Source organism: Mixophyes fleayi, chromosome 10 (assembly GCF_038048845.1).
Source record: "Mixophyes fleayi isolate aMixFle1 chromosome 10, aMixFle1.hap1, whole genome shotgun sequence".
Classification (NCBI taxonomy): Eukaryota; Metazoa; Chordata; class Amphibia; order Anura; family Limnodynastidae; genus Mixophyes; species Mixophyes fleayi.
In genome coordinates, this window is record NC_134411.1 from 43,955,278 (window position 1) to 43,982,775 (window position 27,498).

Below are 27,498 nucleotides of genomic sequence, written 5' to 3' on the forward strand. Positions count from 1 at the left end.
TCGCACCAATAATTGTACCTGGACTGCGTAGAGGAGTGGGTCACCACAATATAAATTAAAAACCCTGAACTTTTATGAATCGCACCAATAATTGTACCTGGACTGCGTAGAGGAGTGGGTCACCACAATATATTAAAAACCCTGAACTTTTATGATTCGCACCAATAATTGTACCTGGACTGCGTAGAGGAGTGGGTCACCACAATATATTAAAAACCCTGAACTTTTATGATTCCCACCAATAATTGTACCTGGACTGCGTAGAGGAGTGGGCACTGGGCACCACAATAAAATATATAAAAAACCTTCAACAGATCTGCATTACACTACACATACGGCTGCTCCTCCATCCTCTCCATCATATACATGTTGGAGTTTTAGCGTGTGACAACCTCTTGTTTTTGATAATGTCAGTGCATTTTGAATATTTTTCAATTTGCCCCACACCACTGAATGTACTTTATCTATGATACGCAATACGCATCTATCTATATTGACTGCGTAGTGTGGTGGCCCCGGTACACAATTTGGTACCGAGGCCACAATATAATTAAAAAACCCTCCACGTGTCTGAATTCCACCAAACAAGTATCTGGACTGCATAGTGGGGTGGCCCCGGTACCCAATTTGATACCGGGGCCACAATACCTCCTCCAAACATGGTACAGACAATTCGTCATTGAGATCCCAGACAGACAGGGTCAAAGTGTTATTGTTTGACTTTGTAAACCCAAAAAACTGTCCCTGTTGCACATAGTCGTGCAATGAAGACTGACTTTTTCATTTAAAGGCACGATCTTTCAAGTGTAGTGTTTGTAAGTCTAAGTCATATTATACTTTTGGTAAAATTGGTTTATTTTGTTCCTCTTTATGGTAATTAATTAGTAATAGAATTAAAGTATGAAATAGAATTAAAGTATGAAATAGAATTAAAGTATGAAATAGAATTAAAGTATGAAATAGAATTAAAGTATGAAATAGAGTGGTATAGAGTTGTAGTGTGGTATAGATAGAGTGGTCCACACAATATAATAATAAAACCCTCAACTGGTCTGAATTCCACCAAACAAGTATCTGGACTGCGTAGTGTGGTGGCCCCGGTACACAATTTGGTACCGAGGCCACAATATAATTAAAAAATTGGGCATCAACTGTCACCGTTGTTTAATATCTGATACACCTAAATATGGACTGCACAGTGGAGTGGCCCCGGTAGTAAATTTGGTGCCGGGGCCACAATACCTCCTCCAACTTCCAAGTGTAGTGTTTATAAAGACAGACAGCGTCGAAGTGTTATTAGTTGACTTTCTTAACCCTAAAATTGTCCCTGTTGCAAATATTCATGCAATGGACAGTTACTTTTCTATTGAAAGACTCAAGCTTTCAAGTGTAGTGTTTATAAAATATAAACAACAATACAGTAGTTTTAGAGCACGTCAATACCTCTTGTTTTAAATTATGACACGGCATTTTACTTTTGGTTTAATTTCTTGAATTTTTTTACATTTGGTTTTACTTTTTGAACATGGCAAACGACTGTTGATTGGTCATATAATGCCAAAAAAAAAGTTCCAAGATGGAATTGTCCTTGGGCCCTCACACCCACCCTTATGTTGTTGAAATAGGACATGCACACTTTAACAAACCAATCATTTCAGCGACAGGGCCTACCAAACAACTTTGGCTGAAATGATTGGTTTGTTTGGGCCCCCACACCAAAAAAGCTATTCATCTCTCCCTGTACAGACTAAACAGGCTCTACTGAGGCAAGATGTCGTCCTCATCCTCAACCTCTGATTCCTCTCCCCCTACAGTGTGTACTTCCTCCTCATCACACATTATCAATTCGTCCCCGCTGGACTCCACAACCACAGGTCCCTCTGTAGTATCTGGAGGGCAGTGCTGTACTTCATTGAGGAATTGATTATTCATTTTTATAAACATCATTTTTTCAACGTTATGAGGAAGCAACCTCCTTCGCCGCTCACTGACCAGGTTCCCCGCTGCACTAAAAACTCTTTCCGAGTACACACTGGAGGGGGGACAACTCAGGTAAAATAGAGCCAGTTTGTACAGGGGCTTCCAAACTGCCTTTTTTTCCTGCCAGTAACAATATGGACTGTCTGACATGTCTACTTGGATGGTGTCAGCAAAGTAATCATCCACAATTTTTTCTATTGTGACAGCATCCAATGCAGCGAGAGTAGACATGTCTGCAATGGTTGGCAGGTCCTTCAGTCCGGACCAGATGTTATCAGCATCCCCGCCAGTGCCTCTTTTGGGAAAACTGAGCTTTTTCCTCGCAGCCAAAGATGTGGAAGAAAATGAGGGTGGAGCTGTTGGCATGTCACGGTCCTCTTCAGAGGACAATCTCCTGACCAGCAGGTCTTTGCACCGCTGTAGACTTGTGTCCGCCGGAAACAGAGACACAACATACGCTTTAAACCGAGGATCGAGCACGGTGGCCAGAATGTATTCCTCTGACTTTAAAAGAGTGACCACCCTCGGATCCTGGCAAAGCGTACGAAGGGCTACATCCACAAGAGCTACATGCTTGGTGTAATCGCAATGGCTTACCAGCTCCTCCCTCACTTTCTCCAGCTGCTTCTGCAACAGCCTGATCAGGGGAATGACCTGACTCAAGCTGGCAGTGTCGGAACTGACTTCTCGTGTGGCAAGTTCAAATGGCTGCAGAACCTTGCACAACACGGAAATCAGTCTCCACTGCGCTTGACTGAGGCGCATCCCCACTCCTTTGCCTATGTCGTAGGTGGCTGTGTAGGCCTGAATGGCCTTTTGCTGCTCCTCCATCCTCTGCAGCATATAGAGGGTGGAGTTCCAGCGCGTCACAACCTCTTGTTTGAGGTGATGGCAGGGCAGGTTCATGCTTTTTTGATGTGCCTCTAGTCTGCGGTAGGCACTGGCTGAATGCCGAAAGTGTCCAGCAATTTTGCGCGCCACCGCAAGCATCTCCTGCACACCCCTGTCACTCTTGAGGTAATGCTGCACCACCAAATTAATGGTGTGGGCAAAACATGGGACGTGCTGGAAATTGCCCATATTTAATGCCCACACAATGTTACTGGCATTGTCTGACACCACAAATCCCCATGAGAGTCTAAGTGGGGTAAGCCACTGGGAGATAATTTCCCTCATTTTCTCTAATATGTTGTCAGCGTTGTGCCTCTTATTAAAGCCTGTAATGCACAATGTTGCCTGCCTTTGCATGAGCAGCCATTTTGTAGATGCTGCTACTGATGCAGCTGTTGCTGTTGCTGCGGAAGGGGATGCATCTACCCAGTGGGCTGTCACAGTCATATAGTCCTTCGTTTGCCCAGAACCACTTGTCCACATGTCCGTGGTTAAGTGGACAGTGGGTACAACCGCATTTTTAAGAGCACTGAGGACACTTGATCGTACTTCTCTGTACATTTTTGGTATCGCCTGCCTAGTGAAGTGGAATCTCGAGGGGATTTGGTACCGGGGACACAATACCTCCATCAACCCTCTAAATCCCACTCCACTGATGGCGGACACCGGGCGCACGTCTAACACCAACATTGCAGTTACAGCCACAGTTATACGCTTTGCAATAGGGTGACTACTATCGTATTTTGTGGTCATGGCAAACGACTGTTGGACGGTCAATTGTTTTGTGAAAGACTTAGCGGTCTTACGACTTCCCCTCTGGGAAGATGACCGACTAACAGCAGCAACAGCAGCAGTGGCAGTAGTAGGCGTACCGCTGCAGGATTCCTCGGATGAATCCCGTATTGAGGAGGACTCAGTCTGGCTGCTGACTTGGGCTGCAGGACTGAATCTGATGGAGATTGTGGAGGAAGTTGACGAGGAGGGTGTTGCTGGTGTGTATCCAACTGGACCACGGGATTTAGGTGTCCCTGTACCGATGAGGGTCCTAGCCCCAGTTCCTGAACTAACCACTGAACTATGAAGGTTATTCAGGTGACGTATAAGGGAGGATGTTCCTAGGTGGGCAAGATCCTTACCCCTGCTTATTTGAGCTTTACATAAGCTACATATGGCCATACATTGGTTGTCTGGATTTGGATAAAAATAACTCCAGACCGAAGAGGTGCATTTTTTGGTCTTCTGACCAGGCATGACGATGGGCTTTTTCATCCCATGGACATCAGCTGTTTCCCCCCCTGGTGCCTCATTTACAATAACCACATCACCATCCTCATCATCAAGTTCCTCCACAGCGCCAGCTACATCATCAATAGCCTCCTCCCGAGCCACCTCTTCCCGTACAGTGATGGGAAGGTCAGGCTTGACAACCACCAACACCCTTGGACTCGCCTTGGGGATTTGTGATAATTTCTCTTTAGAAGGCAGAGTTGTTTGCTGTTTTGTTGCTGACAGCATAACTCTCTTCAATTTTTTGTAGGGGGGGGAGGAGGAGGAGGGCTAAGATCCGTGGGTGAAGCTGAACCACTAGTCATGAACACGGGCCAGGGCCTAAGCCATTCCTTGCCACTCCGTGTCGTAAATGGCATATTGGCAACTTTACGTTTCTCCTCAGATGATTTAAAGTTTCTCTTTTTGCTACTTTTTCTTAACTTGGGGTTTTTGGATTTTACATGCCCGGTACTACGAGATTGGGCATCGGGCTTGGAAGACGACGTTGATGGCATTTCATCGTCTATGTCATGACTAGTGGCAGCAGCTTCAGCATTAGGAGGAAGTGGGTCTTGATCTTTCCCTACTTTATCCTCCAAATTTTTGGTCTCCATTATATGTAGCACAAGATACTGCAGAATGTGTGAACTTGGTAATATTGCAGTACCAATGGACTTATACTGCTGGATTGGTTTTGCAAATTTGGTTTAAATTATTATATTTTTTTTTTTTTTTTTAAATTTTTTATTTTTTTTTACTTTTTTTTAATTTTTAAAAAACTTGGGAATAGTGGGGAAAAAACTATGCCCTTAGAAGCACAGAGCACAGGACACAGCACCACTGGACTGAACAGGACACGGCACAGGACCCAGCAGCACTACGGAACTCAGCAGGACAGAGCACAGGACACAGCACCACTGGACTGATACTGCAGAATGTGTGAACTTGGTAATATTGCAGTACCAATGGACTTATACTGCTGGATTGGTTTTGCACATTTGGTTATAATTATATATATTTTTTTTAATTTCTAATTTTTTATTTTTTTTTACTTTTTTTTTATTTTTTAAAAACTTGGGAATAATGGGGAAATAACTATGCCCTTAGAAGCACAGAGCACAGGACACAGCACCACTGGACTGAACAGGACACAGCACAGGACCCAGCAGCACCACTGACCTCAGAAGGACAGAGCACAGCACACAGCACCACTGGACTGATACTGCAGAACACAGCACAGCACAGCACAGCACAGCACTGCACAGCACTGCACAGCACTAAACAGCACAGCACTAAACAGCACAGCACTAAACAGCACAGCACTAAACAGCACAGAACTAAACAGCACAGAACTAAACAGCACAGAACTAAACAGCACAGAACTAAACAGCACAGAACTAAACAGCACAGAACTAAACAGCACAGAACTAAACAGCACAGAACTAAACAGCACAGAACTAAACAGCACAGAACTAAACAGCACAGAACTAAACAGCACAGAACTAAACAGCACAGAACTAAACAGCACAGAACTAAACAGCACAGAACTAAACAGCACAGAACTAAACAGCACAGAACTAAACAGCACAGAGGACCACCTAACACACCCTCCCTCTACCCTGATCAATGCCCGAGTGAAGATGGCGGCGACTAGCGGGGAATTTATAGGATCCGAGTATCGCGAGATCCGACAACGGGATTATGAGTCAGAGCCTCAGTTTCACTTTTGAATTTGGCGCCAATACCCGGATCTGTCTCGGATCCGACTCGGATCCGCAACGTTCGGGTGGGCTCGGATTTCATAAATCCGAGTGCGCTCATCCCTAGTTTAAAACATGTGTATCAGAAGATGAAGATGAACCCACTGTGATTTCAGCCATTGCTCATGCTGTTAATATGCTAGAGGTTCAGCATAAGTATGGGAAAGGAGCAATGGCTGAGATAGGTGAGAGTAGTGTGATCACTAGGAGTGATAGCGTTCTAAATCTTGAAACAGCAGATTCGGTAGTGACTTCTGAAACCAGTGAACCAGTGGGTGCGTACCCAGTCCACACAATATCAGTTCCCAATGGGAAACCGGATAAGGATGGTGTAGTTCCTTTAAGAAATGTTACAATGCATTGTCCTTGGACTAGATCAGAGTTACGTTCCATTATGACTGAATTCCCAGATCCTAGAAAAGAGTTGGCAAAGTGTCAGAAATTTGTTAAAGACTTAGGAAATGCACACGAACCAACCAATAAGGATTGGCATGTAGTGTTGAGGGCGTGTCTTCCTCCCCATACTGACATACAAAAATTTATTAGAGATTGTTTGTTAGACGAAGATGACACCTTGACTGATGAGATTAACCAAGAAAATATAGAACAAATTGTCAAACACTTAGCCATCTATTTTCCAGTAGTAGTTAATTGGAGTAAGATTTTCACCATAAAACAAAAAGATAGTGAAACTGCAGCGGACTATTTTGGCAGAGCTCTTGCTTCAATAACACGGTTCACTGGGATATCCAACATAGGTGAAGACCCACATCACAGAGAGGTAGCTGTAGGAGTATTAATGGATGGCCTCAGAAAAAATTTAAAGACGAGAGTACAAACCTCAACCCCTGGTTGGAGGGGCAGCACAGTAGATTCTCTTAGAGAGATTGCTGTGGAACACGACAAAAATATTTTTAGAAAAAGGGAAGAAAAGAGTGACAAGTTGATGACGGTGAGTATACAAGCATTAGAGGGAATGCATACACGACCACCAGCATATAACCCACATAACCGGAAACGCAGAATGTTGAGATGTTATAATTGCAAAGAAGAAGGGCATATGAGAAAAGATTGTACAAAGGGAAGGTATAATCCTAATGAAGGGTCACATAGATATCCTCCAAGGAGGGATTCACATAGACTAGAAGACTCACACCTGCCCGCACACGTTACAGCAGCAAATGCTGCGCGGGAAAGCAATAGTCAGCGCTAGGGGTCAGGTCATACCTGTAGTCTACAGCCAGTGAGGTTAACTAAGAGTCGGAGAGAAGAACCAACAATGATAGTTGACATAGCTGGTAGAAAACAAACTTTTCTTGTAGATACAGGGGCGGCCAGATCTGTGATAACCTCTCCTTTTAATCTACAGGTAACCAGTAAAACTATTCCAGCTATAGGGGTAACGGGAAGAGTGTTACATTATCCTCTAACTAAACCCACTGAAGTTACTATCGGGCCTCTGCATACTAAGCATTCGTTTCTCTTGGCTGCAGCGGCTCCTACTAACTTGCTAGGGAGAGACATGTTATGTAAAATGGGATGTGTCATATACTGTACTTCAGATGTTGTGTTCCTAGATATACCCGAGAAGGTCGCTCATGAGGTACAGGACATATTGGACATCCCTCAAAGGTTAATGTTACACTCTACTGTTATAGAACGCAGTCCATCTCCAGTAAAGAGGATGTTGCTGGAAATACCAGGTTCACTATGGACCAGAGATGGACAGGACACTGGACTGATGGCAAACGTAGCCCCTGTCATGGTCAATCTAAAATGTGGTAGGATAGCTCCAAAAATCCCACAGTATCCATTAAAACTGGAGGTGGAACTAAGGGTATATCCTGTTATTGAAAGGCTTTTACAACAAGGGATTTTAATTCGTACAGCCAGTACAGCAAATAGTCCCATTTTCCCTGTGAAGAAGAGTGGGGGGAGGGGCTATAGATTAGTCCAGGATTTAAGGGGAATTAATAAAGTTGCTGAGAGCCAATTCCCCGTAGTGCCGAATCCAGCTGTCATCCTCATGCAGATTCCACCGTCTGCTAGTCACTTTACTGTCATTGATCTATGTTCTGCTTTCTTCTCAGTCCCTCTTCACCCTGACTGCCAATACCTTTTTGCATTCACCTACCGGGGAGTGCAATACACATGGACCAGACTACCCCAGGGGTTCATTGACAGCCCCAGTATTTTCTCCCAAGACTTACATGACTGTTTGCAATCCTTTCAACCCCACAATGGGTCTGTTCTAATTCAATATGTGGACGATTTGTTGCTGTGCTCTGATTCTTTTATGTCATGTTTACATGATACTAAATTGTTGTTGCTTCATCTTTCACAAACAGGGCACAAGGTGGCAAAGGATAAATTACAGCCATGTCAGACTAAGGTCAAATACTTAGGACACTGCCTCACTAAGGGGCTAAGACACCTGACAACCGACAGGATTGAGGCCATACAACACATGACTCTGCCGCAGAGCCAGTAGCAGATTCGTACTTTCCTGGGGATGTGTGGATACTGTAGATCCTGGATCCCAGGTTTTTCTATTCTGACATTACCATTGCAGGAGCTAGTCTCTTCGTCAAAACCAGAACGTGTTGTACACACAGAAGAGTCAGAGCAAGCGTTCTTTAATCTTAAAGATAGTCTGACTAGAGCACCTGCATTGGGAATACCTGATTATGAAAAGCCTTTTGAGCTATACTGTACGGAAACTGATGGTTGTGCAGCAGGTGTCCTCACACAGAAACATGGTGACGCTAGCAGACCGGTAGCATACTACAGTGCACAATTGGACACTGTGGCAAGATCACTCCCAACATGCCTCAGAAGTGTAGCAGCAACTGCTCTTCTAGTAAGTAAGAGCGAGGACGTAATATTAGGACATAATTATACTGTCTATACACCCCATGCTGTATCAGCTCTGTTAAATTCAGCCCAAACCAGACATGTTTCTTCACCTAGATTCACAAAGTGGGAACTAGCCCTGATGGCACCCTTAAACATCACCATCAAACGATGTAGCACCTTAAATCCAGCTACATACCTTCCATATGTGTCTCTAGAGACACAAAGGGTGGGAGGTGAGGAGACCCTGGTTGATGATGAGTTAGGCAAGAATACTGACATGCATGACTGTATGGAACACCTGAATCAGACCTTTACTGCAAGGCCCGACATGCGTGACACCCCCTTAGAAAATGTAGATTTTACGTTTTATACAGACGGGAGTTGTCATAGACAGACAGAGAGACGGGAGAGCTATGTACTGGTTACGCTGTTGTAGACGATCAGGATGTGGTAGAAGCTGAACCCCTTGTCAGAGGATTATCACTCCCTGGTGGGTAAGGTGCTAAACAAAACCGAGTGTTGGGTGTGCTCTCACGTGCCGCAAGGGCAACATCCTCTGGTCCCTGCACAACACAGAGAGCCATCTTCTGATCCTGCACAACACCAAATTCACGGTTCTTTGGACAAACTAACAAATCATGCACTTAATTCTGCATATAAATCAGATAAAAAATCTTGTTCCAAATTCTTTTTTTTGAACACAAGTGTTTACCTGTTTAAACCAAAATAAATATGTTGCAGGGTGCCATCAGATAAATGCAATTCAAATTGACTCTTTTGTGGCCTAAAGTCTGAGAGAATTATTTCCAAAAACCTCTTGGAAAGGGGTAACTTGGTGTAATGGCAAGCACTTTTGATCACTTAATTCAGAGATCCGAGTTCTAATCTCGCTGGGACCTGATGATTTCTTTATCTGACCTACAAAGCACTTTAGTAACAATCTCTATTATTTCAAACATTGTCAAGTAAGAGTTTCCACTCATTATGAAATTATCTTAAAATGCAGAAAATGTCATTTCCAGCTCACACGATTTTCATCACAAGTAGTCGTGGCCGAGTGGTTAAGCTGATGGACTAGAAATCCATTGGGGTTTCCCCACGCAGGTTCAAATCCTGCCGACTGCGGTTTAATTTGTCATATTCACTGAAAGATGCACATGGTTGGTTAATTGTTATTACACCTTGTATCAATCTTAAATTTAATCCTGGAAAGAGAAAAATGGACAGAAGTGTTCCAGCAGCGTATGAGGTTTATTTAAATTATTTAGCAAGTGGTAGTTGAATGTCAATGGCAGAGTGATCCATTCAAGGTTTCATGCGCTGGCAACAATTTTTTAGCTTATCGTCATTACAGAGAAAATCTGAGATCGGGTAATAATGCACAAGTATTTGGAAGAGAAGCTTGAATCTTTAATCATTGATATTCTGTATGTTAATCCAATATTTCTTTATTTACTTACCTGCTAAACACTTTAAAGAAAATGACTCATGTTAAAATCATAGTCCAATGACAGCTCTCAGTGATTTTGCAGATCCTTCTAAATATGGAGCAATTAATGTTCAGCTAAGCACTTGGAGTTGTGACTGTGTTAAACACTTATTTGTAGCCAAGTTGTTAAGGTGTTCTGATGTTTAATTATCAATAACACCTAATGACTTCTTTTTCTCACTAACCAAGCACTTTCTTCATAATCTATCTTATTACAAATATAGTCAAATGACTGTTCTCAGCGACTTTTAAATCCCTACAAAATACAGAAATAAAATCTCCACCTGAGCACTAGATTTCAAGAGGTTATTGTGGCCAGGAGGTTGATGAGAGGCAAGTTCAAATGTCAGTGACATCTCATGGTCTCTATTTTTAACCTACAAAGCACTTTTTTGTGTTCTCTTGTGCTGCAAACATAGTGAAATGACAGATTTCGGTTACTACGCTATCCCCCTAAAATACTGAAAAAATTCAATCTGTGAATCAGCACACTATTAAATTTATTCCTGTACATTTATTTTGGAAACTAGGCAAAGGTTCACCAAATTCACGGTTCTTTGGACAAACTTACAAAGCATGCACCTAATTCTGCATATAAATCAGATAAAAAATCTTGTTCCAAATTCTTTTTTTTTAACAGAAGTGTTTACCTGTTTAAACCAAAATAAATATGTTGCAGGGTGCCATCAGATAAATGCAATTCAAATTGACTCTTTTGTGGCCTAAAGTCTGAGAGAATTATTTCCAAAAACCTCTTGGAAAGGGATAACTTGGTGTAATGGCAAGGACTTTTGATCACTTAATTCAGAGATCCGAGTTCTAATCTCGCTGGGACCTGATGATTTCTTTATCTGACCTACAAGGCACTTTAGTAACAATCTCTATTATTTCAAACATTGTCAAGTAAGAGTTTCCACTCATTATGAAATTATCTTAAAATGCAGAAAATGTCATTTCCAGCTCACACGATTTTCATCACAAGTAGTCGTGGCCGAGTGGTTAAGCCGATGGACTAGAAATCCATTGGGGTTTCCCCGCGCAGGTTCAAATCCTGCCGACTACGGTTTAATTTGTCATATTCACTGAAAGATGCACATGGTTGGTTAATTGTTATTACACCTTGTATCAATCTTAAATTTAATCCTGGAAAGAGAAAAATGGACAGAAGTGTTCCAGCAGCGTATGAGGTTTATTTAAATTATTTAGCAAGTGGTAGTTGAATGTCAATGGCAGAGTGATCCATTCAAGGTTTCATGCGCTTGCAACAATTTTTTAGCTTATCGTCATTACAGAGAAAATCTGAGATCGGGTAATAATGCACAAGTATTTGGAAGAGAAGCTTGAATCTTTAATCATTGATATACTGTTTGTTAATCCAATATTTCTTTATATACTTACCTGCTAAACACTTTAAAGAAAATGACTCATGTTAAAATCATAGTCCAATGACAGCTCTCAGTGATTTTGCAGATCCTTCTAAATATGGAGCAATTAATGTTCAGCTAAGCACTTGGAGTTGTGACTGTGTTAAACACTTATTTGTAGCCAAGTTGTTAAGGTGTTCTGATGTTTAATTATCAATAACACCTAATGACTTCTTTTTCTCACTAACCAAGCACTTTCTTCATAATCTATCTTATTACAAATATAGTCAAATGACTGTTCTCAGCGACTTTTAAATCCCTACAAAATACAGAAATAAAATCTCCACCTAAGCACTAGATTTCAAGAGGTTATTGTGGCCAGGAGGTTGATGAGAGGCAAGTTCAAATGTCAGTGACATCTCATGGTCTCTATTTTTAACCTACAAAGCACTTTTTTGTGTTCTCTTGTGCTGCAAACATAGTGAAATGACAGATTTCGGTTACTACGCTATCCCCCTAAAATACTGAAAAAATTCAATCTGTGAATCAGCACACTATTAAATTTATTCCTGTACATTTATTTTGGAAACTAGGCAAAGGTTCACCAAATTCACGGTTCTTTGGACAAACTTACAAAGCATGCACTTAATTCTGCATATAAATCAGATAAAAAATCTTGTTCCAAATTCTTTTTTTTTAACAGAAGTGTTTACCTGTTTAAACCAAAATAAATATGTTGCAGGGTGCCATCAGATAAATGCAATTCAAATTGACTCTTTTGTGGCCTAAAGTCTGAGAGAATTATTTCCAAAAACCTCTTGGAAAGGGGTAACTTGGTGTAATGGCAAGCACTTTTGATCACTTAATTCAGAGATCCGAGTTCTAATCTCGCTGGGACCTGATGATTTCTTTATCTGACCTACAAAGCACTTTAGTAACAATCTCTATTATTTCAAACATTGTCAAGTAAGAGTTTCCACTCATTATGAAATTATCTTAAAATGCAGAAAATGTCATTTCCAGCTCACACGATTTTCATCACAAGTAGTCGTGGCCGAGTGGTTAAGGCGATGGACTAGAAATCCATTGGGGTTTCCCCGCGCAGGTTCAAATCCTGCCGACTACGGTTTAATTTGTCATATTCACTGAAAGATGCACATGGTTGGTTAATTGTTATTACACCTTGTATCAATCTTAAATTTAATCCTGGAAAGAGAAAAATGGACAGAAGTGTTCCAGCAGCGTATGAGGTTTATTTAAATTATTTAGCAAGTGGTAGTTGAATGTCAATGGCAGAGTGATCCATTCAAGGTTTCATGCGCTGGCAACAATTTTTTAGCTTATCGTCATTACAGAGAAAATCTGAGATCGGGTAATAATGCACAAGTATTTGGAAGAGAAGCTTGAATCTTTAATCATTGATATACTGTTTGTTAATCCAATATTTCTTTATATACTTACCTGCTAAACACTTTAAAGAAAATGACTCATGTTAAAATCATAGTCCAATGACAGCTCTCAGTGATTTTGCAGATCCTTCTAAATATGGAGCAATTAATGTTCAGCTAAGCACTTGGAGTTGTGACTGTGTTAAACACTTATTTGTAGCCAAGTTGTTAAGGTGTTCTGATGTTTAATTATCAATAACACCTAATGACTTCTTTTTCTCACTAACCAAGCACTTTCTTCATAATCTATCTTATTACAAATATAGTCAAATGACTGTTCTCAGCGACTTTTAAATCCCTACAAAATACAGAAATAAAATCTCCACCTGAGCACTAGATTTCAAGAGGTTATTGGGGCCAGGAGGTTGATGAGAGGCAAGTTCAAATGTCAGTGACATCTCATGGTCTCTATTTTTAACCTACAAAGCACTTTTTTGTGTTCTCTTGTGCTGCAAACATAGTGAAATGACAGATTTCGGTTACTACGCTATCCCCCTAAAATACTGAAAAAATTCAATCTGTGAATCAGCACACTATTAAATTTATTCCTGTACATTTATTTTGGAAACTAGGCAAAGGTTCACCAAATTCACGGTTCTTTGGACAAACTTACAAAGCATGCACTTAATTCTGCATATAAATCAGATAAAAAATCTTGTTCCAAATTCTTTTTTTTTAACAGAAGTGTTTACCTGTTTAAACCAAAATAAATATGTTGCAGGGTGCCATCAGATAAATGCAATTCAAATTGACTCTTTTGTGGCTTAAAGTCTGAGAGAATTATTTCCAAAAACCTCTTGGAAAGGGGTAACTTGGTGTAATGGCAAGCACTTTTGATCACTTAATTCAGAGATCCGAGTTCTAATCTCGCTGGGACCTGATGATTTCTTTATCTGACCTACAAAGCACTTTAGTAACAATCTCTATTATTTCAAACATTGTCAAGTAAGAGTTTCCACTCATTATGAAATTATCTTAAAATGCAGAAAATGTCATTTCCAGCTCACACGATATTCATCACAAGTAGTCGTGGCCGAGTGGTTAAGGCGATGGACTAGAAATCAATTGGGGTTTCCCCGCGCAGGTTCAAATCCTGCTGACTACGGTTTAATTTGTCATATTCACTGAAAGATGCACATGGTTGGTTAATTGTTATTACACCTTGTATCAATCTTAAATTTAATCCTGGAAAGAGAAAAATGGACAGAAGTGTTCCAGCAGCGGATGAGGTTTATTTAAATTATTTAGCAAGTGGTAGTTGAATGTCAATGGCAGAGTGATCCATTCAAGGTTTCATGCGCTGGCAACAATTTTTTAGCTTATCGTCATTACAGAGAAAATCTGAGATCGGGTAATAATGCACAAGTAATTGGAAGAGAAGCTTGAATCTTTAATCATTGATATACTGTTTGTTAATCCAATATTTCTTTATATACTTACCTGCTAAACACTTTAAAGAAAATGACTCATGTTAAAATCATAGTCCAATGACAGCTCTCAGTGATTTTGCAGATCCTTCTAAATATGGAGCAATTAATGTTCAGCTAAGCACTTGGAGTTGTGACTGTGTTAAACACTTATTTGTAGCCAAGTTGTTAAGGTGTTCTGATGTTTAATTATCAATAACACCTAATGACTTCTTTTTCTAACTAACCAAGCACTTTCTTCATAATCTATCTTATTACAAATATAGTCAAATGACTGTTCTCAGCGACTTTTAAATCCCTACAAAATACAGAAATAAAATCTCCACCTGAGCACTAGATTTCAAGAGGTTATTGTGGCCAGGAGGTTGATGAGAGGCAAGTTCAAATGTCAGTGACATCTCATGGTCTCTATTTTTAACCTACAAAGCACTTTTTTGTGTTCTCTTGTGCTGCAAACATAGTGAAATGACAGATTTCGGTTACTACGCTATCCCCCTAAAATACTGAAAAAATTCAATCTGTGAATCAGCACACTATTAAATTTATTCCTGTACATTTATTTTGGAAACTAGGCAAAGGTTCACCAAATTCACGGTTCTTTGGACAAACTTACAAAGCATGCACTTAATTCTGCATATAAATCAGATAAAAAATCTTGTTCCAAATTCTTTTTTTTTAACAGAAGTGTTTACCTGTTTAAACCAAAATAAATATGTTGCAGGGTGCCATCAGATAAATGCAATTCAAATTGACTCTTTTGTGGCTTAAAGTCTGAGAGAATTATTTCCAAAAACCTCTTGGAAAGGGGTAACTTGGTGTAATGGCAAGCACTTTTGATCACTTAATTCAGAGATCCGAGTTCTAATCTCGCTGGGACCTGATGATTTCTTTATCTGACCTACAAAGCACTTTAGTAACAATCTCTATTATTTCAAACATTGTCAAGTAAGAGTTTCCACTCATTATGAAATTATCTTAAAATGCAGAAAATGTCATTTCCAGCTCACACGATTTTCATCACAAGTAGTCGTGGCCGAGTGGTTAAGGCGATGGACTAGAAATCCATTGGGGTTTCCCCGCGCAGGTTCAAATCCTGTCGACTATGGTTTTATTTGTCACATTCACTGAAAGATGCACATGGTTGGTTAATTGTTATTACACCTTGTATCAATCTTAAATTTAATCCTGGAAAGAGAAAAATGGACAGAAGTGTTCCAGCAGCGTATGAGGTTTATTTAAATTATTTAGCAAGTGGTAGTTGAATGTCAATGGCAGAGTGATCCATTCAAGGTTTCATGCACTGGCAACAATTTTTTAGCTTATCGTCATTACAGAGAAAATCTGAGATCGGGTAATAATGCACAAGTATTTGGAAGAGAAGCTTGAATGTTTAATCATTGATATACTGTTTGTTAATCCAATATTTCTTTATATACTTACCTGCTAAACACTTTAAAGAAAATGACTCATGTTAAAATCATAGTCCAATGACAGCTCTCAGTGATTTTGCAGATCCTTCTAAATATGGAGCAATTAATGTTCAGCTAAGCACTTGGAGTTGTGACTGTGTTAAACACTTATTTGTAGCCAAGTTGTTAAGGTGTTCTGATGTTTAATTATCAATAACACCTAATGACTTCTTTTTCTCACTAACCAAGCACTTTCTTCATAATCTATCTTATTAGAAATATAGTCAAATGACTGTTCTCAGCGACTTTTAAATCCCTACAAAATACAGAAATAAAATCTCCACCTGAGCACTAGATTTCAAGAGGTTATTGTGGCCAGGAGGTTGATGAGAGGCAAGTTCAAATGTCAGTGACATCTCATGGTCTCTATTTTTAACCTACAAAGCACTTTTTTGTGTTCTCTTGTGCTGCAAACATAGTGAAATGACAGATTTCGGTTACTACGCTATCCCCCTAAAATACTGAAAAAATTCAATCTGTGAATCAGCACACTATTAAATTTTATCCTGTACATTTATTTTGGAAACTAGGCAAAGGTGCACCAAATTCACGGTTCTTTGGACAAACTTACAAAGCATGCACTTAATTCTGCATATAAATCAGATAAAAAATCTTGTTCCAAATTCTTTTTTTTTAACAGAAGTGTTTACCTGTTTAAACCAAAATAAATATGTTGCAGGGTGCCATCAGATAAATGCAATTCAAATTGACTCTTTTGTGGCCTAAAGTCTGAGAGAATTATTTCCAAAAACCTCTTGGAAAGGGGTAACTTGGTGTAATGGCAAGCACTTTTGATCACTTAATTCAGAGATCCGACTTCTAATCTCGCTGGGACCTGATGATTTCTTTATCTGACCTACAAAGCACTTTAGTAACAATCTCTATTATTTCAAACATTGTCAAGTAAGAGTTTCCACTCATTATGAAATTATCTTAAAATGCAGAAAATGTCATTTCCAGCTCACACGATTTTCATCACAAGTAGTCGTGGCCGAGTGGTTAAGGCGATGGACTAGAAATCCATTGGGGTTTCCCCGCGCAGGTTCAAATCCTGCCGACTACGGTTTAATTTGTCATATTCACTGAAAGATGCGCATGGTTGGTTAATTGTTATTACACCTTGTATCAATCTTAAATTTAATCCTGGAAAGAGAAAAATGGACAGAAGTGTTCCAGCAGCGTATGAGGTTTATTTAAATTATTTAGCAAGTGGTAGTTGAATGTCAATGGCAGAGTGATCCATTCAAGGTTTCATGCACTGGCAACAATTTTTTAGCTTATCGTCATTACAGAGAAAATCTGAGATCGGGTAATAATGCACAAGTATTTGGAAGAGAAGCTTGAATGTTTAATCATTGATATACTGTTTGTTAATCCAATATTTCTTTATATACTTACCTGCTAAACACTTTAAAGAAAATGACTCATGTTAAAATCATAGTCCAATGACAGCTCTCAGTGATTTTGCAGATCCTTCTAAATATGGAGCAATTAATGTTCAGCTAAGCACTTGGAGTTGTGACTGTGTTAAACACTTATTTGTAGCCAAGTTGTTAAGGTGTTCTGATGTTTAATTATCAATAACACCTAATGACTTCTTTTTCTCACTAACCAAGCACTTTCTTCATAATCTATCTTATTAGAAATATAGTCAAATGACTGTTCTCAGCGACTTTTAAATCCCTACAAAATACAGAAATAAAATCTCCACCTGAGCACTAGATTTCAAGAGGTTATTGTGGCCAGGAGGTTGATGAGAGGCAAGTTCAAATGTCAGTGACATCTCATGGTCTCTATTTTTAACCTACAAAACACTTTTTTGTGTTCTCTTGTGCTGCAAACATAGTGAAATGACAGATTTCGGTTACTACGCTATCCCCCTAAAATACTGAAAAAATTCAATCTGTGAATCAGCACACTATTAAATTTATTCCTGTACATTTATTTTGGAAACTAGGCAAAGGTGCACCAAATTCACGGTTCTTTGGACAAACTTACAAAGCATGCACTTAATTCTGCATATAAATCAGATAAAAAATCTTGTTCCAAATTCTTTTTTTTTAACAGAAGTGTTTACCTGTTTAAACCAAAATAAATATGTTGCAGGGTGCCATCAGATAAATGCAATTCAAATTGACTCTTTTGTGGCCTAAAGTCTGAGAGAATTATTTCCAAAAACCTCTTGGAAAGGGGTAACTTGGTGTAATGGCAAGCACTTTTGATCACTTAATTCAGAGATCCGAGTTCTAATCTCGCTGGGACCTGATGATTTCTTTATCTGACCTACAAAGCACTTTAGTAACAATCTCTATTATTTCAAACATTGTCAAGTAAGAGTTTCCACTCATTATGAAATTATCTTAAAATGCAGATTATGTCATTTCCAGCTCACACGATTTTCATCACAAGTAGTCGTGGCCGAGTGGTTAAGCCGATGGACTAGAAATCCATTGGGGTTTCCCCGCGCAGGTTCAAATCCTGCCGACTACGGTTTAATTTGTCATATTCACTGAAAGATGCGCATGGTTGGTTAATTGTTATTACACCTTGTATCAATCTTAAATTTAATCCTGGAAAGAGAAAAATGGACAGAAGTGTTCCAGCAGCGTATGAGGTTTATTTAAATTATTTAGCAAGTGGTAGTTGAATGTAAATGGCAGAGTGATCCATTCAAGGTTTCATGCACTGGCAACAATTTTTTAGCTTATCGTCATTACAGAGAAAATCTGAGATCGGGTAATAATGCACAAGTATTTGGAAGAGAAGCTTGAATCTTTAATCATTGATATACTGTTTGTTAATCCAATATTTCTTTATATACTTACCTGCTAAACACTTTAAAGAAAATGACTCATGTTAAAATCATAGTCCAATGACAGCTCTCAGTGATTTTGCAGATCCTTCTAAATATGGAGCAATTAATGTTCAGCTAAGCACTTGGAGTTGTGACTGTGTTAAACACTTATTTGTAGCCAAGTTGTTAAGGTGTTCTGATGTTTAATTATCAATAACACCTAATGACTTCTTTTTCTCACTAACCAAGCACTTTCTTCATAATCTATCTTATTACAAATATAGTCAAATGACTGTTCTCAGCGACTTTTAAATCCCTACAAAATACAGAAATAAAATCTCCACCTGAGCACTAGATTTCAAGAGGTTATTGTGGCCAGGAGGTTGATGAGAGGCAAGTTCAAATGTCAGTGACATCTCATGGTCTCTATTTTTAACCTACAAAGCACTTTTTTGTGTTCTCTTGTGCTGCAAACATAGTGAAATGACAGATTTCGGTTACTACGCTATCCCCCTAAAATACTGAAAAAATTCAATCTGTGAATCAGCACACTATTAAATTTTATCCTGTACATTTATTTTGGAAACTAGGCAAAGGTGCACCAAATTCACGGTTCTTTGGACAAACTTACAAAGCATGCACTTAATTCTGCATATAAATCAGATAAAAAATCTTGTTCCAAATTCTTTTTTTTTAACAGAAGTGTTTACCTGTTTAAACCAAAATAAATATGTTGCAGGGTGCCATCAGATAAATGCAATTCAAATTGACTCTTTTGTGGCCTAAAGTCTGAGAGAATTATTTCCAAAAACCTCTTGGAAAGGGGTAACTTGGTGTAATGGCAAGCACTTTTGATCACTTAATTCAGAGATCCGACTTCTAATCTCGCTGGGACCTGATGATTTCTTTATCTGACCTACAAAGCACTTTAGTAACAATCTCTATTATTTCAAACATTGTCAAGTAAGAGTTTCCACTCATTATGAAATTATCTTAAAATGCAGAAAATGTCATTTCCAGCTCACACGATTTTCATCACAAGTAGTCGTGGCCGAGTGGTTAAGGCGATGGACTAGAAATCCATTGGGGTTTCCCCGCGCAGGTTCAAATCCTGCCGACTACGGTTTAATTTGTCATATTCACTGAAAGATGCGCATGGTTGGTTAATTGTTATTACACCTTGTATCAATCTTAAATTTAATCCTGGAAAGAGAAAAATGGACAGAAGTGTTCCAGCAGCGTATGAGGTTTATTTAAATTATTTAGCAAGTGGTAGTTGAATGTCAATGGCAGAGTGATCCATTCAAGGTTTCATGCACTGGCAACAATTTTTTAGCTTATCGTCATTACAGAGAAAATCTGAGATCGGGTAATAATGCACAAGTATTTGGAAGAGAAGCTTGAATGTTTAATCATTGATATACTGTTTGTTAATCCAATATTTCTTTATATACTTACCTGCTAAACACTTTAAAGAAAATGACTCATGTTAAAATCATAGTCCAATGACAGCTCTCAGTGATTTTGCAGATCCTTCTAAATATGGAGCAATTAATGTTCAGCTAAGCACTTGGAGTTGTGACTGTGTTAAACACTTATTTGTAGCCAAGTTGTTAAGGTGTTCTGATGTTTAATTATCAATAACACCTAATGACTTCTTTTTCTCACTAACCAAGCACTTTCTTCATAATCTATCTTATTAGAAATATAGTCAAATGACTGTTCTCAGCGACTTTTAAATCCCTACAAAATACAGAAATAAAATCTCCACCTGAGCACTAGATTTCAAGAGGTTATTGTGGCCAGGAGGTTGATGAGAGGCAAGTTCAAATGTCAGTGACATCTCATGGTCTCTATTTTTAACCTACAAAACACTTTTTTGTGTTCTCTTGTGCTGCAAACATAGTGAAATGACAGATTTCGGTTACTACGCTATCCCCCTAAAATACTGAAAAAATTCAATCTGTGAATCAGCACACTATTAAATTTATTCCTGTACATTTATTTTGGAAACTAGGCAAAGGTGCACCAAATTCACGGTTCTTTGGACAAACTTACAAAGCATGCACTTAATTCTGCATATAAATCAGATAAAAAATCTTGTTCCAAATTCTTTTTTTTTAACAGAAGTGTTTACCTGTTTAAACCAAAATAAATATGTTGCAGGGTGCCATCAGATAAATGCAATTCAAATTGACTCTTTTGTGGCCTAAAGTCTGAGAGAATTATTTCCAAAAACCTCTTGGAAAGGGGTAACTTGGTGTAATGGCAAGCACTTTTGATCACTTAATTCAGAGATCCGAGTTCTAATCTCGCTGGGACCTGATGATTTCTTTATCTGACCTACAAAGCACTTTAGTAACAATCTCTATTATTTCAAACATTGTCAAGTAAGAGTTTCCACTCATTATGAAATTATCTTAAAATGCAGATTATGTCATTTCCAGCTCACACGATTTTCATCACAAGTAGTCGTGGCCGAGTGGTTAAGCCGATGGACTAGAAATCCATTGGGGTTTCCCCGCGCAGGTTCAAATCCTGCCGACTACGGTTTAATTTGTCATATTCACTGAAAGATGCGCATGGTTGGTTAATTGTTATTACACCTTGTATCAATCTTAAATTTAATCCTGGAAAGAGAAAAATGGACAGAAGTGTTCCAGCAGCGTATGAGGTTTATTTAAATTATTTAGCAAGTGGTAGTTGAATGTAAATGGCAGAGTGATCCATTCAAGGTTTCATGCACTGGCAACAATTTTTTAGCTTATCGTCATTACAGAGAAAATCTGAGATCGGGTAATAATGCACAAGTATTTGGAAGAGAAGCTTGAATCTTTAATCATTGATATACTGTTTGTTAATCCAATATTTCTTTATATACTTACCTGCTAAACACTTTAAAGAAAATGACTCATGTTAAAATCATAGTCCAATGACAGCTCTCAGTGATTTTGCAGATCCTTCTAACTATGGAGCAATTAATGTTCAGCTAAGCACTTGGAGTTGTGACTGTGTTAAACACTTATTTGTAGCCAAGTTGTTAAGGTGTTCTGATGTTTAATTATCAATAACACCTAATGACTTCTTTTTCTCACTAACCAAGCACTTTCTTCATAATCTATCTTATTACAAATATAGTCAAATGACTGTTCTCAGCGACTTTTAAATCCCTACAAAATACAGAAATAAAATCTCCACCTGAGCACTAGATTTCAAGAGGTTATTGTGGCCAGGAGGTTGATGAGAGGCAAGTTCAAATGTCAGTGACATCTCATGGTCTCTATTTTTAACCTACAAAGCACTTTTTTGTGTTCTCTTGTGCTGCAAACATAGTGAAATGACAGATTTCGGTTACTACGCTATCCCCCTAAAATACTGAAAAAATTCAATCTGTGAATCAGCACACTATTAAATTTTATCCTGTACATTTATTTTGGAAACTAGGCAAAGGTGCACCAAATTCACGGTTCTTTGGACAAACTTACAAAGCATGCACTTAATTCTGCATATAAATCAGATAAAAAATCTTGTTCCAAATTCTTTTTTTTTAACAGAAGTGTTTACCTGTTTAAACCAAAATAAATATGTTGCAGGGTGCCATCAGATAAATGCAATTCAAATTGACTCTTTTGTGGCCTAAAGTCTGAGAGAATTATTTCCAAAAACCTCTTGGAAAGGGGTAACTTGGTGTAATGGCAAGCACTTTTGATCACTTAATTCAGAGATCCGACTTCTAATCTCGCTGGGACCTGATGATTTCTTTATCTGACCTACAAAGCACTTTAGTAACAATCTCTATTATTTCAAACATTGTCAAGTAAGAGTTTCCACTCATTATGAAATTATCTTAAAATGCAGAAAATGTCATTTCCAGCTCACACGATTTTCATCACAAGTAGTCGTGGCCGAGTGGTTAAGGCGATGGACTAGAAATCCATTGGGGTTTCCCCGCGCAGGTTCAAATCCTGCCGACTACGGTTTAATTTGTCATATTCACTGAAAGATGCGCATGGTTGGTTAATTGTTATTACACCTTGTATCAATCTTAAATTTAATCCTGGAAAGAGAAAAATGGACAGAAGTGTTCCAGCAGCGTATGAGGTTTATTTAAATTATTTAGCAAGTGGTAGTTGAATGTCAATGGCAGAGTGATCCATTCAAGGTTTCATGCACTGGCAACAATTTTTTAGCTTATCGTCATTACAGAGAAAATCTGAGATCGGGTAATAATGCACAAGTATTTGGAAGAGAAGCTTGAATGTTTAATCATTGATATACTGTTTGTTAATCCAATATTTCTTTATATACTTACCTGCTAAACACTTTAAAGAAAATGACTCATGTTAAAATCATAGTCCAATGACAGCTCTCAGTGATTTTGCAGATCCTTCTAAATATGGAGCAATTAATGTTCAGCTAAGCACTTGGAGTTGTGACTGTGTTAAACACTTATTTGTAGCCAAGTTGTTAAGGTGTTCTGATGTTTAATTATCAATAACACCTAATGACTTCTTTTTCTCACTAACCAAGCACTTTCTTCATAATCTATCTTATTAGAAATATAGTCAAATGACTGTTCTCAGCGACTTTTAAATCCCTACAAAATACAGAAATAAAATCTCCACCTGAGCACTAGATTTCAAGAGGTTATTGTGGCCAGGAGGTTGATGAGAGGCAAGTTCAAATGTCAGTGACATCTCATGGTCTCTATTTTTAACCTACAAAGCACTTTTTTGTGTTCTCTTGTGCTGCAAACATAGTGAAATGACAGATTTCGGTTACTACGCTATCCCCCTAAAATACTGAAAAAATTCAATCTGTGAATCAGCACACTATTAAATTTTATCCTGTACATTTATTTTGGAAACTAGGCAAAGGTGCACCAAATTCACGGTTCTTTGGACAAACTTACAAAGCATGCACTTAATTCTGCATATAAATCAGATAAAAAATCTTGTTCCAAATTCTTTTTTTTTAACAGAAGTGTTTACCTGTTTAAACCAAAATAAATATGTTGCAGGGTGCCATCAGATAAATGCAATTCAAATTGACTCTTTTGTGGCCTAAAGTCTGAGAGAATTATTTCCAAAAACCTCTTGGAAAGGGGTAACTTGGTGTAATGGCAAGCACTTTTGATCACTTAATTCAGAGATCCGACTTCTAATCTCGCTGGGACCTGATGATTTCTTTATCTGACCTACAAAGCACTTTAGTAACAATCTCTATTATTTCAAACATTGTCAAGTAAGAGTTTCCACTCATTATGAAATTATCTTAAAATGCAGAAAATGTCATTTCCAGCTCACACGATTTTCATCACAAGTAGTCGTGGCCGAGTGGTTAAGGCGATGGACTAGAAATCCATTGGGGTTTCCCCGCGCAGGTTCAAATCCTGCCGACTACGGTTTAATTTGTCATATTCACTGAAAGATGCGCATGGTTGGTTAATTGTTATTACACCTTGTATCAATCTTAAATTTAATCCTGGAAAGAGAAAAATGGACAGAAGTGTTCCAGCAGCGTATGAGGTTTATTTAAATTATTTAGCAAGTGGTAGTTGAATGTCAATGGCAGAGTGATCCATTCAAGGTTTCATGCACTGGCAACAATTTTTTAGCTTATCGTCATTACAGAGAAAATCTGAGATCGGGTAATAATGCACAAGTATTTGGAAGAGAAGCTTGAATGTTTAATCATTGATATACTGTTTGTTAATCCAATATTTCTTTATATACTTACCTGCTAAACACTTTAAAGAAAATGACTCATGTTAAAATCATAGTCCAATGACAGCTCTCAGTGATTTTGCAGATCCTTCTAAATATGGAGCAATTAATGTTCAGCTAAGCACTTGGAGTTGTGACTGTGTTAAACACTTATTTGTAGCCAAGTTGTTAAGGTGTTCTGATGTTTAATTATCAATAACACCTAATGACTTCTTTTTCTCACTAACCAAGCACTTTCTTCATAATCTATCTTATTAGAAATATAGTCAAATGACTGTTCTCAGCGACTTTTAAATCCCTACAAAATACAGAAATAAAATCTCCACCTGAGCACTAGATTTCAAGAGGTTATTGTGGCCAGGAGGTTGATGAGAGGCAAGTTCAAATGTCAGTGACATCTCATGGTCTCTATTTTTAACCTACAAAACACTTTTTTGTGTTCTCTTGTGCTGCAAACATAGTGAAATGACAGATTTCGGTTACTACGCTATCCCCCTAAAATACTGAAAAAATTCAATCTGTGAATCAGCACACTATTAAATTTATTCCTGTACATTTATTTTGGAAACTAGGCAAAGGTGCACCAAATTCACGGTTCTTTGGACAAACTTACAAAGCATGCACTTAATTCTGCATATAAATCAGATAAAAAATCTTGTTCCAAATTCTTTTTTTTTAACAGAAGTGTTTACCTGTTTAAACCAAAATAAATATGTTGCAGGGTGCCATCAGATAAATGCAATTCAAATTGACTCTTTTGTGGCCTAAAGTCTGAGAGAATTATTTCCAAAAACCTCTTGGAAAGGGGTAACTTGGTGTAATGGCAAGCACTTTTGATCACTTAATTCAGAGATCCGAGTTCTAATCTCGCTGGGACCTGATGATTTCTTTATCTGACCTACAAAGCACTTTAGTAACAATCTCTATTATTTCAAACATTGTCAAGTAAGAGTTTCCACTCATTATGAAATTATCTTAAAATGCAGATTATGTCATTTCCAGCTCACACGATTTTCATCACAAGTAGTCGTGGCCGAGTGGTTAAGCCGATGGACTAGAAATCCATTGGGGTTTCCCCGCGCAGGTTCAAATCCTGCCGACTACGGTTTAATTTGTCATATTCACTGAAAGATGCGCATGGTTGGTTAATTGTTATTACACCTTGTATCAATCTTAAATTTAATCCTGGAAAGAGAAAAATGGACAGAAGTGTTCCAGCAGCGTATGAGGTTTATTTAAATTATTTAGCAAGTGGTAGTTGAATGTAAATGGCAGAGTGATCCATTCAAGGTTTCATGCACTGGCAACAATTTTTTAGCTTATCGTCATTACAGAGAAAATCTGAGATCGGGTAATAATGCACAAGTATTTGGAAGAGAAGCTTGAATCTTTAATCATTGATATACTGTTTGTTAATCCAATATTTCTTTATATACTTACCTGCTAAACACTTTAAAGAAAATGACTCATGTTAAAATCATAGTCCAATGACAGCTCTCAGTGATTTTGCAGATCCTTCTAAATATGGAGCAATTAATGTTCAGCTAAGCACTTGGAGTTGTGACTGTGTTAAACACTTATTTGTAGCCAAGTTGTTAAGGTGTTCTGATGTTTAATTATCAATAACACCTAATGACTTCTTTTTCTCACTAACCAAGCACTTTCTTCATAATCTATCTTATTACAAATATAGTCAAATGACTGTTCTCAGCGACTTTTAAATCCCTACAAAATACAGAAATAAAATCTCCACCTGAGCACTAGATTTCAAGAGGTTATTGTGGCCAGGAGGTTGATGAGAGGCAAGTTCAAATGTCAGTGACATCTCATGGTCTCTATTTTTAACCTACAAAGCACTTTTTTGTGTTCTCTTGTGCTGCAAACATAGTGAAATGACAGATTTCGGTTACTACGCTATCCCCCTAAAATACTGAAAAAATTCAATCTGTGAATCAGCACACTATTAAATTTTATCCTGTACATTTATTTTGGAAACTAGGCAAAGGTGCACCAAATTCACGGTTCTTTGGACAAACTTACAAAGCATGCACTTAATTCTGCATATAAATCAGATAAAAAATCTTGTTCCAAATTCTTTTTTTTTAACAGAAGTGTTTACCTGTTTAAACCAAAATAAATATGTTGCAGGGTGCCATCAGATAAATGCAATTCAAATTGACTCTTTTGTGGCCTAAAGTCTGAGAGAATTATTTCCAAAAACCTCTTGGAAAGGGGTAACTTGGTGTAATGGCAAGCACTTTTGATCACTTAATTCAGAGATCCGACTTCTAATCTCGCTGGGACCTGATGATTTCTTTATCTGACCTACAAAGCACTTTAGTAACAATCTCTATTATTTCAAACATTGTCAAGTAAGAGTTTCCACTCATTATGAAATTATCTTAAAATGCAGAAAATGTCATTTCCAGCTCACACGATTTTCATCACAAGTAGTCGTGGCCGAGTGGTTAAGGCGATGGACTAGAAATCCATTGGGGTTTCCCCGCGCAGGTTCAAATCCTGCCGACTACGGTTTAATTTGTCATATTCACTGAAAGATGCGCATGGTTGGTTAATTGTTATTACACCTTGTATCAATCTTAAATTTAATCCTGGAAAGAGAAAAATGGACAGAAGTGTTCCAGCAGCGTATGAGGTTTATTTAAATTATTTAGCAAGTGGTAGTTGAATGTCAATGGCAGAGTGATCCATTCAAGGTTTCATGCACTGGCAACAATTTTTTAGCTTATCGTCATTACAGAGAAAATCTGAGATCGGGTAATAATGCACAAGTATTTGGAAGAGAAGCTTGAATGTTTAATCATTGATATACTGTTTGTTAATCCAATATTTCTTTATATACTTACCTGCTAAACACTTTAAAGAAAATGACTCATGTTAAAATCATAGTCCAATGACAGCTCTCAGTGATTTTGCAGATCCTTCTAAATATGGAGCAATTAATGTTCAGCTAAGCACTTGGAGTTGTGACTGTGTTAAACACTTATTTGTAGCCAAGTTGTTA

General features: G+C 38.2%; 13 non-coding genes across 13 annotated transcripts; all 13 read left to right on the forward strand.

The window, feature by feature from the left end:
• The first annotated feature begins 9,799 nt into the window (after window positions 1–9,799).
• On the forward strand, window positions 9,800–9,881 carry TRNAS-AGA (transfer RNA serine (anticodon AGA)). The gene has a single exon. It is a non-coding gene; the product is annotated as a tRNA-Ser (tRNA).
• A 1,345-nt stretch (window positions 9,882–11,226) lies between these two features.
• TRNAS-AGA (transfer RNA serine (anticodon AGA)) lies at window positions 11,227–11,308 on the forward strand. The gene has a single exon. It is a non-coding gene; the product is annotated as a tRNA-Ser (tRNA).
• A 1,345-nt stretch (window positions 11,309–12,653) lies between these two features.
• Window positions 12,654–12,735, forward strand: TRNAS-AGA (transfer RNA serine (anticodon AGA)). The gene has a single exon. It is a non-coding gene; the product is annotated as a tRNA-Ser (tRNA).
• Window positions 12,736–14,080: 1,345 nt separating this feature from the next.
• TRNAS-AGA (transfer RNA serine (anticodon AGA)) lies at window positions 14,081–14,162 on the forward strand. Its single transcript has one exon. It is a non-coding gene; the product is annotated as a tRNA-Ser (tRNA).
• Window positions 14,163–15,507: 1,345 nt separating this feature from the next.
• On the forward strand, window positions 15,508–15,589 carry TRNAS-AGA (transfer RNA serine (anticodon AGA)). Its single transcript has one exon. It is a non-coding gene; the product is annotated as a tRNA-Ser (tRNA).
• Window positions 15,590–16,934: 1,345 nt separating this feature from the next.
• On the forward strand, window positions 16,935–17,016 carry TRNAS-AGA (transfer RNA serine (anticodon AGA)). The gene has a single exon. It is a non-coding gene; the product is annotated as a tRNA-Ser (tRNA).
• Window positions 17,017–18,361: 1,345 nt separating this feature from the next.
• Window positions 18,362–18,443, forward strand: TRNAS-AGA (transfer RNA serine (anticodon AGA)). The gene has a single exon. It is a non-coding gene; the product is annotated as a tRNA-Ser (tRNA).
• A 1,345-nt stretch (window positions 18,444–19,788) lies between these two features.
• Window positions 19,789–19,870, forward strand: TRNAS-AGA (transfer RNA serine (anticodon AGA)). Its single transcript has one exon. It is a non-coding gene; the product is annotated as a tRNA-Ser (tRNA).
• Window positions 19,871–21,215: 1,345 nt separating this feature from the next.
• TRNAS-AGA (transfer RNA serine (anticodon AGA)) lies at window positions 21,216–21,297 on the forward strand. The gene has a single exon. It is a non-coding gene; the product is annotated as a tRNA-Ser (tRNA).
• Window positions 21,298–22,642: 1,345 nt separating this feature from the next.
• Window positions 22,643–22,724, forward strand: TRNAS-AGA (transfer RNA serine (anticodon AGA)). Its single transcript has one exon. It is a non-coding gene; the product is annotated as a tRNA-Ser (tRNA).
• A 1,345-nt stretch (window positions 22,725–24,069) lies between these two features.
• On the forward strand, window positions 24,070–24,151 carry TRNAS-AGA (transfer RNA serine (anticodon AGA)). The gene has a single exon. It is a non-coding gene; the product is annotated as a tRNA-Ser (tRNA).
• A 1,345-nt stretch (window positions 24,152–25,496) lies between these two features.
• Window positions 25,497–25,578, forward strand: TRNAS-AGA (transfer RNA serine (anticodon AGA)). The gene has a single exon. It is a non-coding gene; the product is annotated as a tRNA-Ser (tRNA).
• Window positions 25,579–26,923: 1,345 nt separating this feature from the next.
• Window positions 26,924–27,005, forward strand: TRNAS-AGA (transfer RNA serine (anticodon AGA)). Its single transcript has one exon. It is a non-coding gene; the product is annotated as a tRNA-Ser (tRNA).
• The last annotated feature ends 493 nt before the right edge of the window (window positions 27,006–27,498 follow it).